The following is a 16,710-nucleotide window of genomic DNA, read 5'->3' on the forward strand; positions in this document are numbered from 1 at the left end:
CTTTGCCCCGAGGCTGCATCCAATTGGATCTTACATCACAGACATCCAGACAAGAATGTTTTCTTGTGCCTAATTAACTTGAACTTCTTGACGAGCTTCATGCCTGGCTTCATGTTCCAGACATAAATCTCCTAGTAAAATAAATAATGCATGTTACATTTTTCCTAAGACTAATGGTGTTCCAAAAGAGAAAACAAAACTGGATGACACGTTTTCTTCAGAGAAAGGTGGCATCTGAGACCAGGAAGGGCACTGGATAAGTAATGTTTTCTCTAACTGCGGGCCATAAATCTCTTGGAGGTCATCCAAAGGTTTAAAAAGAAACCTGTCAGTGAGCAACAGCTCAGTTCTGCAGAGCTGGGAATTAAGAGGGATTATTATTACTTACTCCAATTTTTACACTTCCTAGAAAGCTTCAAGTCATCCTTAATTGCTGGATATAGTTCAGCTTCTTCAAAATGAGGACATCAATAAGCACAGCTGTTTTCTGCTCTCCTGTCCTGGAGAAACTGGTTACTACTGACTGGTAGAAATCACTCAAAAATACATGAGCTGAAAGGGCCCTTAACTTTCAGAAAGTTGGCTAAATGTAATAATTAAAGCAAAAGATGTGAGAAGAAATGACAAGGCAAATAGACCATTGTTCCACAGACATTTCTCTTGGCAACAGTGTCTTTCTCAGGAAGTTCCTGCCTCCTGTGTCCCCAGCTACTGTTTCCATCCTCTGAACACCCATTTGGTGGTGCTGATATAATTCCACACACTCAACAGACCACCGGGGAACCAGGTTATAACATCCACATCAAAAGCAAGCCTCCCTATAAAAGCAGATTATTTTAAAAACATTATTTTTAAAACACTATTTTTAATCTATCTTTTTCATCATGCAACCCCATAAACAGTGGTACGGATAAGCAATGGGGACAGAATCAACTTAAGTACAATGAGCTACTGAATAACTGCCTCAGGACAGAGCAGGAATAGAGCTAGGTGACACAAGGGAAGGACTCATTACTAACTAGAACACTGATCTGGAAGACAGAATGACAAGGTGTCAGTTAACCATGGTACCTATCTAGGGCAGAGGATAGGGTGAGTCAGCAACACAACAAACAAACAAAAAAACCCAACGCATAATTTGATGCATATGAGATCAGTGAAATGTTGGCAGAATTGTTTCCAATAAGAATGTTTTTCAATGTTTTCCATGAGGTCTTTATAAGCACCAAATATGATGGGGCTATTGAAGCTTGCAAGGCAGAACTGCAAGACCAAGTCAATACAGAAGCATTGATTAAATGCAGAAGGAGAAGAGTAAGAGTAGATCAAAGGAGACAAAAAAATATCTCTGCAGAGTTGAGGTAGGAAAAAAATGGAAGGTTAATCAATTCTATCAATTCTCCTGTTAAATTATATAAATAATAAGTTAATAATAATAAAAAATCCTACTGTAAATACTTACCCATTTCTTTTGGAGGGAAATTCAAGGAGTAAGCAAATGACATCACAGTCAGGAGTATTTAGGTCTTAACTCTTCTCTTTATACTACCTACAGCCAGAGGAAGCAAAGGTCTAGGGAAGCACCTTCCTTTCTCAGACACACTGCTGAGCTCAACTCGACATTCCACTTCTCCTCCATGTACAGATCTCCAGCTGTTTTTATTGGGAGTTCTGGACACTGACTGACAGAGTTTAAACTTCCTAATAACAGCAGGAAAAAAGTGTGTATGTAGTGCACCTGAAACACATTACTCTCTTTCTCTCAGGGGAAAAAAGAAAAAAAAAAGTTCTCAGCTGCAAAGACAAGCATTTAAAAATATCCCAGATTTTCTTTCTCTACAGCTACATTTTTAAAGTAATCCTGTGCAAATGAATGAGGCAAGGTCTCAGTGGATGGCAGACATATAGAAAGAATGACTAAGACATGATCACACACTTGAAGATAGTGACATAATATTTATGTGGATGTAAACAGTTTATCATTCTATCCCTCCCATATTTACATTTTACTGGAAATGGTTTTCTACCACAGAAATCCTTACATAGGAACTAAACTGTTTCTGAGGGGGGAAGAAGTTGCAAATTTCTACTTAATTTTTTCTTAGAAAATGATGAAAGCAGAAAGCAGAGGTGTTAATGGCATGTGCATGAACACTTTTACTACAGTTGTCATAGGAGGTTAAAATCCTAAAGCCAAACAGTTCCAAATTATTTAACCTATTGTCATCACAACAGTCATCACAAGTTCAGATTCATGTTAAGTCTTATTATAACCAGTATGTATAAGGGTCAGCACAGTTGTTTACTTGTCCTCGTTATCATTTCTTGTGTGTACTAAATTCATAGCATGACCAGGGAATCTGCAGCCTCTTTAAGTAGAGAATATAATGTATGAGAGTGAATTTGTCCTTTTCTTCTTCAGGGCACTAGAAATAACCATGGCATTCCTGGTATGACAGTGGGCATACATACATCAATAGCTCTATAACCTCACCATGAATGGAAGGAATTTAACTTTTGTGTGTGCGTGTGTGTTTCAAATATACATAACTGCTATAGCCAACAAATAGCTCTTCTTCTGAATTCTAAGTCAGTCCTTCCTTTCATTCCTTCCTCTCACTCCTCCTTCCTTCATTCCAGTTGTTGCCAGTGCTCATAAATTTTATATTTTATCCGTAATAATAAGTAAACATCAACTCACATACTTAAAATTGTATCAACACTAACAAGTTTCTGTCTGACATATTAAGAAAAGAAAATAATCAAATGTATTTAGATACATTTTTATGTATCTAAATAGACTAGCACCTTATTATTAAGTCAAAGTTTCAATCCCATCCTGTTGAAAATGAGAAACTGCCTTTCTATCAGTATTAAGAGGTTTCAAATCAGGCCCTATTTGTAGAAGTCTTTTGTATTCTGAAAGTCTTTACTCTTTTCCTATTTCTCTTTTTTGTTCTATGTTGACTCCTGAGATAAGGAATAACAAGTAACTGGGAAAAAACAACAACAACCCCACACTGAAATTTGCTTCTGGGACTTAAAACGTGAGATTATGAAGATGGTAATATAATTCTCTGATCTATGTGATCCATAGTTAAGTTTTCAAATGTTACTTATTTGTAACCACTTGTGTTAACACTTTTTTAAGTGCCTAACTTGAAAATAGAGGAATGAATAAGTGATACCCGTAGGAGAACATAGAGAATACTGTATTTCTTTTATAGTATAGAATAGCATAGTATAGAATAGTGTGGATTACTATATTTCTTTTCACAAAATCACGTCTAAGCATGATGGAATAAAGACTTTCTGTTATTTCATTCACAGGATGGCACAGCCTACAGTTTTCATCCTGGAATTCTTGCCAAATTCTACATTAGACTGTCCAATAGGAAACTGCTTATTCACACAAGGCTCGGGAAAATCTGAAAATTTGGCAAGTGAAATAAATAATGTCTAATATTCCTTCTTCATCATCCATAAATCAGTGAAACTAAAAAAAAAAAAAAAAACAAAAACAAAAAAAAACATTCTGTGAACTGGAATTGGAAATGCATGCCAGCAAGTTCAAGGAAAACACATGTAATAGAAGTTTATGTTTACATTTTGCTCACATCAGATTAAATCCCATGAAAATCAGATTTCACTCTTCAACTTCTAAAGCATTTCTCACATTGTGATTTTAATCAAACTGAAATAAAAAATAAAAAGAGAAAAATGCATCTATTGCAGGCCACTGTACTTCTGGTTTATTCAGATTTTCTTAGCGATCTTCAGTTGTTACTTGAATCTCATCAGGCTGTTAACTGGGACAGTGGAAAGGTCACTAGAAAAAAAATTCTGCTGGCATTCTGTCTGAAACAGAATTAGAATAAAAGAATTCTAGGAATACTTAAGAAAAAAAAATATCAAGGAAGAAAAACTTTCCAAAACATGGAGTTCAGGAAAGGTGCAAGCTATCATTTGATCTTGGATTAATAATCAAGAGGTTCATCTATCAGAGACTGACTGACATATTAGAGTATGCCAAGTATGGTGTCACTGTTCTACACAAATTCCTAAACCCAGCATGCACTTTCTAGATTTTTTTTGTTCATTTTATTAGTTAGAATTTTGGTTTAAGCAAGTGAATAACCATTGATTTCCTTCTGTGACCATGTAGGATGCATAAAGTTTATATACAGCTTGAATTTGATTTGTTATTGCTAACACTGATAAACCCAGTTTTGTTTATGAGCCCCATTTTTCACTTTTATTTTCTTTTTGGATCATGACAGTTGGAAATTCCATTATTAAATGGCCACCAATTCAGACTTAAATTACTTCTGGTACTAAAACAACACTGATTTTTCATGTTGGTCATTTTAAATTTAACTTTTGGCTGCAGTAAAGGAATGGATTACAATAGCTCTCAGATCAGTCACTAGTGGATATTAGTGACATTACCCATTACTGTGAAAGCCAGACATTGGTTGCAATTCTTTGTGTATATTTAGATGAACCAAGAATGTGAGAAATAAGAAGATCTGTTGCTTGATGCTCCTAACATGCAGACTGTGTGATGCCAAAACTTTAGTATTCCTCACAAAACTAAACAGAGCCACTTGTGCAACTGGGCAATTTTGTCTACCTTAGCCATTAACTTCTTTCTATAAAAAGTGTTACTTTAACAAAGTGCATGGTAGTGAACCATAGATCATCACTGTCTCTATTTTACTTCTGTGACTTAAGCAGCCTTTTCTATTTAGACAAGTTTTCATGACTTCTAGTTGTGGTATCCTGGATTCTCAAAGAGCTGTAAAGACACGTGATAATGAATTTAAATGGACTATATGGAAAAAGGCTCAGATTTCAAAAACATTAAGAAAGAGTCCTAAATCCTAACTTTCTTAATCCTTCATCTTTGTGTCTTATCTTCTTTATTTGTAAAACTGGAATAATGATCAAACAACAGGAGTTGCAAAGGTTAAAAAAAAAAAAAAAGACCTACGCGTAGAATATACTGCTTCTAAACATGTAGTTTTGCTAAAGAAACCCATTTCTGAGTGTAGTGTTCAGAGAAGTTGAGCACTTTTGTGCTGCTTGGTTATTTAATATATTAGGCAGTGTACTACCATTTTCACTATGCTGTACTGTATTTTTAAGTATTGATCAGAGGCTCACTGTGTTCAGAGAGGCACCTCTTGTTTCTTTATGCATTTGAAGGAATTAATGACTGTGAAGCAGTCAAATACTCTTGTAATCAGCACACACACACAAAGAATCATAGATATAAATCAAGGGGATTAAATAAAGACATCGCTTCCCTCATTTTGGCATACATCTCAATGTTGTAGAACACCTTTTTACTCTTTGCTTCCATAGCTCTTTTCATGAAGTGTCATAGTGCCATAATATACCAATGTTAGAAAACTACTGAAAATAATAATATGATAGTATATAATAGTCTATTTGTCAAATATAAAGCAATGCTTTAATATATTAGAAATATATGCTCAATTTAGCTTTAGTTCACCTATGTTAGCTACTATATTTTATGCCATATAAAATCGGTTTTATCTGTACAGCTCACTTGCTTTACAGAAAAAAAATGCAGGGATCACCCCCAAAATAAATTTTATTTTACCTAATTTAGTTCAAATATCTGTATAGCTGAAAAGAACAACAATTTACTGGATTAAAATAATCTTCAGCCCCAAAACACAAAGCATATCCAGGTCTGCCTGGTGATGTGGGCTGTCTCTTTGCCATCTGCTCCTAAGGAGGAAGAACACAGGACTGTTCTGCCAGAGGGAATTCCTTCCCAAAGGCTGCTATTTGGCAGCCATCGTCTCCATACTGATGCTTATGGAGAAGTAGGAAACATTCCCAGCACCTGTGTCTCAAGGTACAGCTCCTTTAATTTACTTGCATACATAATCTTTTGAATTTCTACCCACAGCAATATAGGCAGTCCTATTTCACTCGATTCATTTTTATCCCCAGTACAAGACCAGTTTAAAAATAAAAATGAAAGCTATACCTAGCAAAACTTGAGATTAAAGTTTTGCACAGTGCAAGCAAACAGAGCATTGCAAGCCAAAACAAAGCAAACAAACAAAACAATGTAAAATGTTATTCTAATGAAAATGTTGTTCCAATCTATGCTTACAACTAGGTTTCATTCACATTCCTCATGTAAAATGTCTTTCAGTGTGTTTTTGCTCAACAGCTATAAAGTCATGTTTTATAGAATCATGCCCCCTTCATGCAGCTCCACAAGAATAACTGTCTTCTCCAGCTACTTTGATACAGCTTTAAATGCCCTAGGGAGTTCTAGCTGCAGTCAGACACCTTGTGTATATAAATTGGTTTCAGTTTGCTCTTTTAATAATCATATTGCTTAATGCAGGCAGTTCATTTGGTAATGTTCAATTCTTGTTACAGCTATCAATACCTTCATAAGAAATGTTATTCCAGACATTGCATATAAATAAAAGCTGCTGTGCGTCTGACGGTTTCTTACAGAAACCTCACCTCCTACATACATACAAATGGCAAAAAAATAAAATGTGCTTTGCCTGCTGTATCTCAGAATAAATCCTTTTCTTCCCCTCTCTCCTCCTTTTACACGGCTTCTTTTGTCACAAGACATTTAAAGTAGTTTAGAGCTAATTTTTTTAATCAATTATATGTTGCTAAATAAACGGCTAATCTTTTGCAAGTTCCCAAGATGTCAAGGGAATTAAGGAATTTCACTGAGTATTCTTTATTTGGATCAATTTTTCTACCACCAGTTTCATTCTACTGTAGCCAAAGCAACGCTTCCACTAAAGCAAATGTTAAAAATTGCAGGACAGGACCCTGAAACACGACAGGAACTAGAATATTCTGAGAAAGGTACCTAAAACATTCAGTCTCAGAAAGAATAAATACCCTACACTGCTCTCCTTCAGTACCAAACAACTAGTTTCCTGTCTTATGTCATAACAGAACTTGAGGAAATCGGGATAAGTTGCCACAATAGGTAAAAAAATGAAATAATAATGGAGAAATAACAATACAAAACAAAAGTGGTAGATGAACAAAAACAACAATGCTAGAGAGGGAGAAAAGAAAGAAGTAAATTGGGACACTGAATCCTAACACACTGAAGGGGTGAGCTTTTCTACCAGTTTTAATGAAGGAGGAATTTCACACAGTGAGTTTAAGCAAAAAGAAGGCATCAGTTTTCCCACAAAACATACAAAATTCATTAAATACGGTGTTCTCGGCTGTGGAATACAATGTGTATAGCATTGAGTAACACCAGTGAGGGCTGCTTGGTAACTTGTCTCCTTTATATTTGATTTCTCAGATCACTCCAAAGATCCAATGGTCTGTTTTTGGGATGTCACAATCTTTAGCTTTCTGTAAAATATTAAAGAAATTGCTAAGTTTTCCTAACTCCATTTTTCTCGAAGGCTATCAACTTCAGTTCTATCTAAGGGTTCTTTCTTCTTACATAAATCTTTGGAGGTCCCTTGGTAAACATAAATAAATAAAAATAGAAACTTCACAGTTTTCATTTATGGAAATGAAATGGAAAAGAATATACATATATATAGTTACTTAGTTGAGTGTTCCCTTTGCCTGATAGCAATGGACACTGCCTACACAGTTTTGCATGGAAAACATCCTTGCTTTGTGATTTCAATCTCAATTGCCAGCTATGTAGAGCTAGTTGTTGTCGCACAGGTCAGTATCTATAGCCATTCAAAACAAGTATTTTTCTAAACATGTCTATATGAATTGTTACTAGGTGAAAAGAACTTCTGGTTTTATTTGAATATCTCATTTCTGCTGTTCAAAATGCTGGGACATACCTCATTCTCAAATGCAATTTTTCATTGTGTATAAGGATATTATTAATTCTGAAACTGAATGTCCTTTCAATTAATTTGAAAGGCTTGAACTTTTCCACAAAACATAGAACAGAACTGGTTGCTTAACTGGTTACTTAGGAAAGGAAGAAGAAAAACAGAACAAGCTAGATCATCTAGTTCCAGTTCCAGTTGCCACAGGGAAAAAAATAAATAAAAAATTAGAACCATTCATCTTAAAATAGACCAAAAATAAGTAGTAAGTACTTATCATACAGAAACAGAAAAGTGAAATGCAAGCACATCCGGAGTAAGCTGAGCAGCCAAAGAAATGCAAGTAAAAAGCTCCATGTGCTGGAACAATGTGAAACATTTGAAGTTCCCACCAGGAACAAAATATGGTCAGAATTCAAGAATATATACCTACTACTGATATCAGATTGATATCAACACAAATGAAGACAAAAGCCTCTTACCAAAAATATAGGTAATAAAATAAAATAACCTTTTAACATCAAGATATCATGTTATATTTAAACAACATTCTTATCTTCCCCATTCTTGAGTCACAGTGACATTCACAACACTAGTTCCCATGAAACACAGTTAAAGCAGTGAATCAGAAACTGAAACGTCAATCCACTAAGCACCCTGTTTCTCATTAAGTGTAGGGCTTGGAGAAGTTCAAATTTTACTTAGTACGTTGCAAATGAAGAGATCTCAGTTTCATCTCATCTAGCTTCAGTTTTCTTTCCCTGAAGGGTTGTAACTTCTTTCCAGTGTAAAGTCTGGCACCCAAACCACTCTGTGGCACTGAGGTTACAGAAGCATCAACAAAGGTACATTACAAAATTGCTACTCATTTTATTTGTTAAAAAAATGCAGCAAGAAAACATCAGAAACACAGCTTAGGATTGAAGCCAGCTCCATTGGATCTCAGACTAGTTCTAACCATAAGCAAGCTAGTTATTCTTGTCTTTCATTTACAGTAAATTACTTGTAATCAATTGATGCAATTTTTATAAAGACTACTGGACCCTTATAAACAAAAAGCCCTATTAGCTCATTTTTTCTACACAATAAAAAAACAAATTAGGTCTGGATAACTTAGACTAAATTGATTAGTGAGACCTTTGAGTGGAAGAGTTCTGAAAGGCAGACTATGAAACCAAAATTATGACTTTTATATATATATGAAGTGAGAGGCAAGACCTCTCACTTTCCTATATCAACCATTTCTTCTGTCACGCATACTTTAATAACTTCTCCCAGATAATAAAATACTTTCTATTCCTTATAGAAGGCTTTTGACTCTCACTTTCTACCACAGCTATAGGTTATACAGAGACATAAATAACTCCAAGTAAGTTATGTGAGTGCAGATTGGCTGGTTTTCTGGCAGCTGCCAAGCCTGGTGAAGCATGGAAGCAATTTGTGAATTGAAGCAGTGTAATCTCTGAATGGTTTTAATTAATGTATGCCAAGGAGCTGGACTGAGTTCACCAGCAACAAAAAGGAAGGTATTTCCCAGAGACATTTGAAAGCCTAGCCTAGTACTCAACCAGTCAAATCATCCATACTCCTGAGCAAAGGAAAAAACTTTCCTAATTAAATGATGTTTTGTTCTTTTTGGTTGTCTCAAGAGATACGGAAATAGAACCTTATGAAAACTTTTGCATCAAAAATCCCATTTCATTTTTTACCGGTGTGATTTTCCATTGTTAATATTCTTAGACTCTGCATATATTAAGGCACATTAATAAATGAAAGAAGTAAGTCAGCTTGTCAGGTATTTTGTAAAGTATCATGGGACATGATTGGTTTAGGATGAGTGCACAAAATCTGTTTGTTCAGCAAACTTAATTATAGCTGAGGACCAGTAAATACATACATAGCATGGACATACTGAGATTTAACTGGGCTCAGATGTACACAACATAGCTGAACTTTTGGGACAGCTGAGAAACTTAACATTCATTGACTGGTACTTCTTGGTTGAACTCTCTCTTAACATGAAGAAAGCAGCATTACAGTTAGGATGCTGAGGGATAACAGATCTTTAGTTTGCTCATTCTCTTGGACTTCTGAAATGTTAGCAATAGAAACATCCATAGTTAAGGTTCTGGGAGAAAGATAGTCTCCATAAACACAATAGTTAAGCCTCAAAGATAAGACCAAAATAAGCCAACCAAACATAATTATGTACTGTGAAAAATAAAACTATTAAGTCACCCTAGGAAACAACATTTAATTACTCAAAGTTGTGGCAGATATGCTGGCATTGTCATAAGCCCTATGAGGAATTTTTTGGTAAACTGCTATAAATTTTGTGTGTTCTCAAACAGGTCCAAGGGAAGGCAAGAAAAGCACTGTAAGATAGAGCCTTCAATTTCTCACACAAGGAAGGGAGTTGAAAGCCAGGGCTTTAAGAAAGATTTGCAGGAGACTTATTATGAGCACTTGGACAGCGTTAAAAGTATGTGCTCCTGTTCCCTACTAGTTTTCTGCCATGTGCTACATCCATGAGCTTTAACAGCAGACTGTGCAGAAGTATCCTAGCATGAATTACCTTTTCAGTAGGTTTACTGTCTTGGGAGGTGATGCTTCTCCTCGTTTTCCAAACTACCCCTGGACCTTCTCATTCTACCAGCCCATTGGAGACGTTTCCACAAAGCTGCCTGGACCCCACCACAGCATCTACCCTGTGGAAGAAACAAATTTTGAAAATCCATGATGCATCAATTAAATCTCCTAGAGACAAAATCATTTGAAGATGTTGAGAGAGAGTAAGTAATGTAGACTAAAACATGATATAGAAGAGCTGTCATTACACTACCCGAGAAGGTAGGAGAGTTGCAAGATATGCTGTTCCTTCAGCATACTTGTATGTATAACACGACTACTAAAAGTGCACTTAATTTTGGGAAGGCTTAAAGACACAAATACAAGCACAGAGATTTCACAGGCAGCAATTTGTTAATAATGTGATCACTTAATCTTGCATATGAAAACCTTGCCTGCTACTGCATTTTTACAAGCTTAACAGTAATGAGAAGAGTGTGTTTGTTACTGCTATATTTCTGTAATGTGTAGCTTCATCACACATAAAGGATATGGTGGTAGAAATGAGATCTTTCCACTGTCATTAATAGCAGTGAAACACATACACATTTCGAGGCTGAAGTATACTTTCCAGCATTTGAACCTTCCTTCATTTGGAGTCTTAGATGCAAATAGTGATAAAATGAAAATGGGACAAAAGTTTAAAAATTAATTACTCTGCAAAAATATTTTCCACTTATAGCCTGAACAGATTGGACATACCCTAGTTAAATCAATGAATAAATAAATATTAAAAATAATTTTCATACATATAATTTCATAGCTTATAAACACTAATAGGCAAGAGATACAAAACAGACCTTTTATTTAAAATCTTTTAAAATTACTGCTCATTTACTAAAGAAAAATAAATTCCACTGGCTCATGTTTATGACTAAAGACAACAGTAAATGGTGACTCCAGATAACCCATGTCACTGATTCTGTTTTTCAAAGACATGACTGCTTTCTATTCCTTTGGCCTCGGCTGCCTAGCAACCTCCACAGAGCTTTCTTAGTCTATACTAATTCTGGACAGTTTTTATTTATATATTTATTTATGAGAATGTCTATAAGAAAGATACAGAAACAAAGAGCTGTTTGTTCCTTGTTTCTAACACTGGATTCTAAACAGATCACCTCAGTGGTTCAGCAAAGGACACAGTCCTTGGTTTTGCAATGAGAGGTACCTACCTCCTTGAAATTGGGAACTATGCAAATCCCACTTTCCATGAGACAACAGCTGAGTCTCTGTAAGAAGCTCCTGTTGTAATGGGCACTGATATTTCTTGCTGTCCCTGTTGATTTGTTTCTTTGATACGCTTTTTCACCCTGAAATACTAGCTGTTTATGTAAGGCTCCTGCTTTCATGCAGCCTGGAGCTTTTACGTAAGATGAAGACAGTTTGTGCTGCTGTACTGAGTCACTAGCAGTTCCTGCATCATCCAAGCACTGGAAGAAAATGGAGATTAAAACTCATCTCCTGCTGTGTCTGTGACTCAAAGTGGGACAGTTTGGAAGGAGATGGGACTACTTATAATAAGTAGTTTGAAACTGGATATGGACTGTCTCTCTCTGAACAAGTCAGAAGCTTTCTTGGAAATGCCTATTTCCTCAGGGCTTTTTCCTTCATTGGTTTTTCAAAATTGAGGACTGCACAGAAAATATACCAACACTACGTGAGAAAATACTTACTTTCTTACCAATTCAATTCATATACCACTTTACAAATACTGCTAGATCAATTCATCCCCTGATCAGCATATCCCTCTTCTCCAATCAGGAGGGAGAAAAAAAAAAAGAAGAGAAAAAAAAAGGTCAAAGACGTTTCCTAATCTGCTCTTCACCTCTTCAGAATAGTGGTCATATCTTGTGGTCACATGGCAGTGACATGGCTTTTGTATCTCACGTCTCACTACCAGCAGAGCTATATATAAACAAAATATTTTTTTTTTTTTTTTTTTTTTTTAAAGTAGTATAAACAACCACCAAAGAAAAAGTCAGGTTTACTTAAAAAAAAATATCTGCATCAACCTATTTTAATTTGAGTCATGCTGAGACCATGATGGTTGTAAGATTATGGAAGTACATGTACATCTTGGTGTTTGTCTGTATGAAGGCATCAACGTTCATTTATGCCAAACTTAACAGTACAAAATAAGTATATTAAATCTGAGCTACTGTAAAAGAAAACCAAAAATATATTGAATCATAACAGTGTCCAGCAAAACTAAAAACTAAATGGATGATAGAAAATGATTCAAAAATAACCTAGTAGATAAAAAAAGCTTCATTTTTAGGTTTTTAATGAACAGTGGAAGCATCCACAGAAATAGATGTACAAAGAGATTCACTAAGCAGGAGAAAGAGTTTTTCAGTTCAAGGAATCACTACTGGTAATTTTCTAAGTTGCTTTACCTCTGTCATTCCATGCAATGACATAAGTTTGTAGTTCCCTGAAAAAGTCTCAATTTGTGCTCCTTGGAGTTACTATAATACAAAGAAATTCTGACTACACAGTTAAGTAGCTGCTTATTGATAAGCACTTTCCTCATACTTATGTTCACTTTTTACACTATACCATCATTAAAGCAAAAATGGAGAGTCTGGGATTTCCCACTCTTGCAAAATATAATCATGGTTTCATGTGCTCTACAGTGTTAAGCCAACCTCCCTGGAAATAAAGCTAATGAAGAGTACCAGAAGCATACACTTGCGTATCTGTTTTCCCACTTTCAGCAAGAAATCTTCTTTTAATAAGTCCAAGAACATGTAAATTGACAATAAAAACATTTTTCATGCACTTTTATAAAAAATTGTTATAATAGGTTTTACTACTGTTGTTGTTTAACCCAGTGGGCAGCTCAGCACCACACAGCTCTTTGCTCATTGACCCCTCCAGTGGGATGGAAGAAAGAAATTTGGGGGGGGGGGGGTAAAAGCTTGTGGGTTGAGATAAAAACAGTTCAATAGGACAGAAAATGAAAATAATAATGATTATAATAATTAAAAGAATATCAAAACAAATGATGCACAGTGCAACTGCTCACCACCCGCTGACCAATGCTCAGCCAGTCCCCAAGCAGCAACCCCCACATCTCCCAGCCAGCCACCCCATATTTATTGTTCAGCACAATGCCACAGGGTGTGGGACATCCCTTCAGTCAGTGTGGGCCAGCTGTCTTAGTTCTGTCCCCTCCCTGCTCATTGTGTACCCCCAGCCTCCTCGCTGGCAGGGCAGCACAAGAAGCTAGAAAGGCCTTGGCCCTTTGTGAGCACTGCTCTGCTCAGAAACAGTGGTGTGTTATCAGCAGCATTCTCATCCTCAATCCAAAACACAGCACCATACCAGCTGCTAGGAGGAAAATGAACACTATCCTAGCTGAAACCAAGACACATACACAATGAAGAAAGTGTGTTAAAGTAGTCATTGGACAAAAACCTTTGGAAACATGCAAAAACTAGAGAAAGAGAAATCTCTCAAGACACATGAAAGAATAAGTTACAAGGAGTCTCATCATAATTTCTGAAGTCTGTAATGAGGTTTGAGTATGGAATCTAGTATAGATTTATACTTTATTTATACAGTACATTTATACTGGCAAATCTCACCTGCCATACACTTATGCTTAAAAAAGAGTTATACTGAAAAGATTGATTTTGGCCATCTTCCTCCCTTCCAGTGCTCCTCAACATAAAAAAGAGAGCTGTAAAATGGCTTATTTTTCTGGTTATGGACTACTACAGCAAAATGCAGTGTTAAAGAAGGTTTGGAAAAAGGACATTATGAGAAAAATGAAGTTTTAGTAAGAAAAACATAGTTTTTCTAACATAGTAAGAAAAACTTACATAGTTTTTCTTACTATGTTTTTCAATAGTAAGTTTTCAATAGTAAGTTTTCAATACTAGTTTTTCAATAGTAAGGACAACTATTGTTTATATACAACATTATCTTTGCTTAAATAACTCACCAAGGAAAACTGCAAGAAATCGTTTTAAAATAGTCAATAGTATCAGCTCAATGCCCAGCTCCTCGTTCTAAGTGCTCTGGTTTTACTCCACACTTATGCCAGTACAACAGATCATTATTTGGTCCTTTATCTTTAATGCTTTCTAAACATTTATTATGGCAATAAGTAACACAAGCTCATTGAAGTTATAATCGGGCTTTTGTAATTGTTCTTAAAGCAGTTATTTTGTATGAATTGCAATCAGATGAAAAAAAGCTGCAGTAAAAAGAAGACTTATTAGAGAAAAAAAATAAACATGGTAGCATGTTCTACCATGTTGACATAGTAAATGAAATACACAAGGAGAAGGGAACAAATATCTACTCAGTTCCTGCTGTTTTTAATAAATATTAAACGTTTGGCTATTCACATGTATCACTAACATGGTAGCATTCAACTGCCAAAAGAAAGGGGGCTATTTTAGATGATCCATGTTATTGTATCTGGCCTGAGTTATTCCAGAGGAGCACAGGTTCGCTATAGGCCCCATCTCTTATCTGCTTGCTCCTATGGAACTCTTGGATACTCTGGGACATCTGAAATAGCATCTGATGCCTTTACTTATGAATTGGAATCGCAAGCAGTTAGCAAAATACATGTGAGCTCTTTATGTTAGGTAACAAGTAAGGGTAAAGGCAATAAAACAGGAAAAATGTAATGTGCTATGTCCACATAAGAATTTCAACAGTCCCAGAGGGTACAGGGAGAGAATGATACTCTGTACAGTTTCTTAAACAAAGAAATACACTTTTATACACACACTGTCTTACCAGTAAATATGAAGAAGTTGAGTTAAATCTCACCTCTGAATAACTGCTGATTCACTGTGCAGTAAAACTAGCTATCAGTGTTTTCTTGCTGATTTGAAGAGGCATTCTTGCCAACTTCTATTCCCCTCAGTTGTTGACTTATTTTGCTATTTCAGATCTCTATTTTATCTATATACTTATCCGAATAGAACTTTTATATAGTAAAGAACTGGCCAAACTGCCTAATCTTTGATTATTCATGGTAAGCTCATAACTACATTTTTTCCTGTTTTTTTCAGCTAGTAAAATCCTCAGTAAGGATTATTCTCCTGAATCAGACGTATAATTTTTGTGTATGCTGCACTTCTGATTTTTCTTCTTTCAAGAATGCCAGATGGAGCAAAACAAAGAATAGATGCAACTCCGGTATGCTGATATTTTTATACTTCTGCATTTGAGTTAAGCAGATGGAGGTTAGGTAATTCTGCACAGATATTCACCAAAACAACTTAAGTTAAGGTATAAATACCATTTTCTAAAATCATATTCTGAGCTTTTCTGTGTCATCTGCTGCAGCAAAGAAATTCACTCATATACTTGGATATGTTTTGTACATCTAATCAATAAACTAGTTAATCTGTGTTGAACCAGTCTTCTAGACTATTGGTCTTATTCAGCCTAACTAATACAAATTTGTGAGTGGTTCATTTCAGAATAACTGTGTAGTGTGAAAAACAGGCCTGGTGTCTTTTTAATCTGAGTGTGTGTGTGCCTTTATAAACTAAAATGACATTAAAATTGCATATTTACCCCTGCCAATATTCCCCCCATTTTAAGACCGGTTCTATTGACTACTAATAATAGTCTCCAGACACTCATCTGACAAATGGCTGTTTAATTTATTTTTTACTATGAAAGATTTGACCTGGTTTGTTCATCTATAAATACACATTTTTGTCCTGTAGACACAAATATGCATTTGTGTTAGCTTTCATCCCTGCTGTGTTTGTACAACACAGTGTGACATTCACAAACAGAAAGAAAAGAGATTGAAGTGAAGAACATTTGATAGTGTTGTCTAGCATTTTAAATACAGTGAAATAAAGAAATGAGTGCCAACGTCATCAACTGCTAAATTCAGTGTGGCTGAAATGAAACAGATCAGGACAGAAAGAAGAAAGTGAATCTCAGGTGAAAAATCAACTCTCTTGTTCTATAAAAAGCAATAGGATGAGTTCTATTGAATTCTACTGAACTCTACCATTAGTTTCAGACTTAGATTTCCCCCTTCAGACTAGCACATCTGCTATATTTTCATCTTAGTAATAATTATAAGGAATTCTGCCATATCATAATGTAGGATCATCAGAGGAGTAGGTAAGGATCATTCATTATCACTACAAAAAAGAAAGATGACACTCTTGAAAAGACCAACAGCCACAGAAAAATTCAGAAAGAATTTTTATTGAGTTCCAGAACTATATATTAATTATAAGAAGCCATAAGT

At 35.5% G+C, this 16,710-nt stretch overlaps 1 protein-coding gene across 1 annotated transcript in view; it reads right to left on the bottom strand.

Annotated features, from left to right (window-relative positions):
• The window catches only part of LRRC4C (leucine rich repeat containing 4C), a gene marked incomplete at its 3' end in the record, with an annotated part of 89,552 nt that overhangs the window by 41,215 nt on the left and 31,627 nt on the right, over window positions 1-16,710 (bottom strand). The window contains exon 2 of the mRNA XM_082762464.1: window positions 10,414-10,546. The remainder of the gene's footprint in view (window positions 1-10,413; window positions 10,547-16,710) is intronic.

The sequence above is a fragment of the Aythya marila genome, assembly GCF_965140915.1.
Source record: "Aythya marila genome assembly, chromosome: 5".
NCBI classification, from domain to species: Eukaryota; Metazoa; Chordata; class Aves; order Anseriformes; family Anatidae; genus Aythya; species Aythya marila.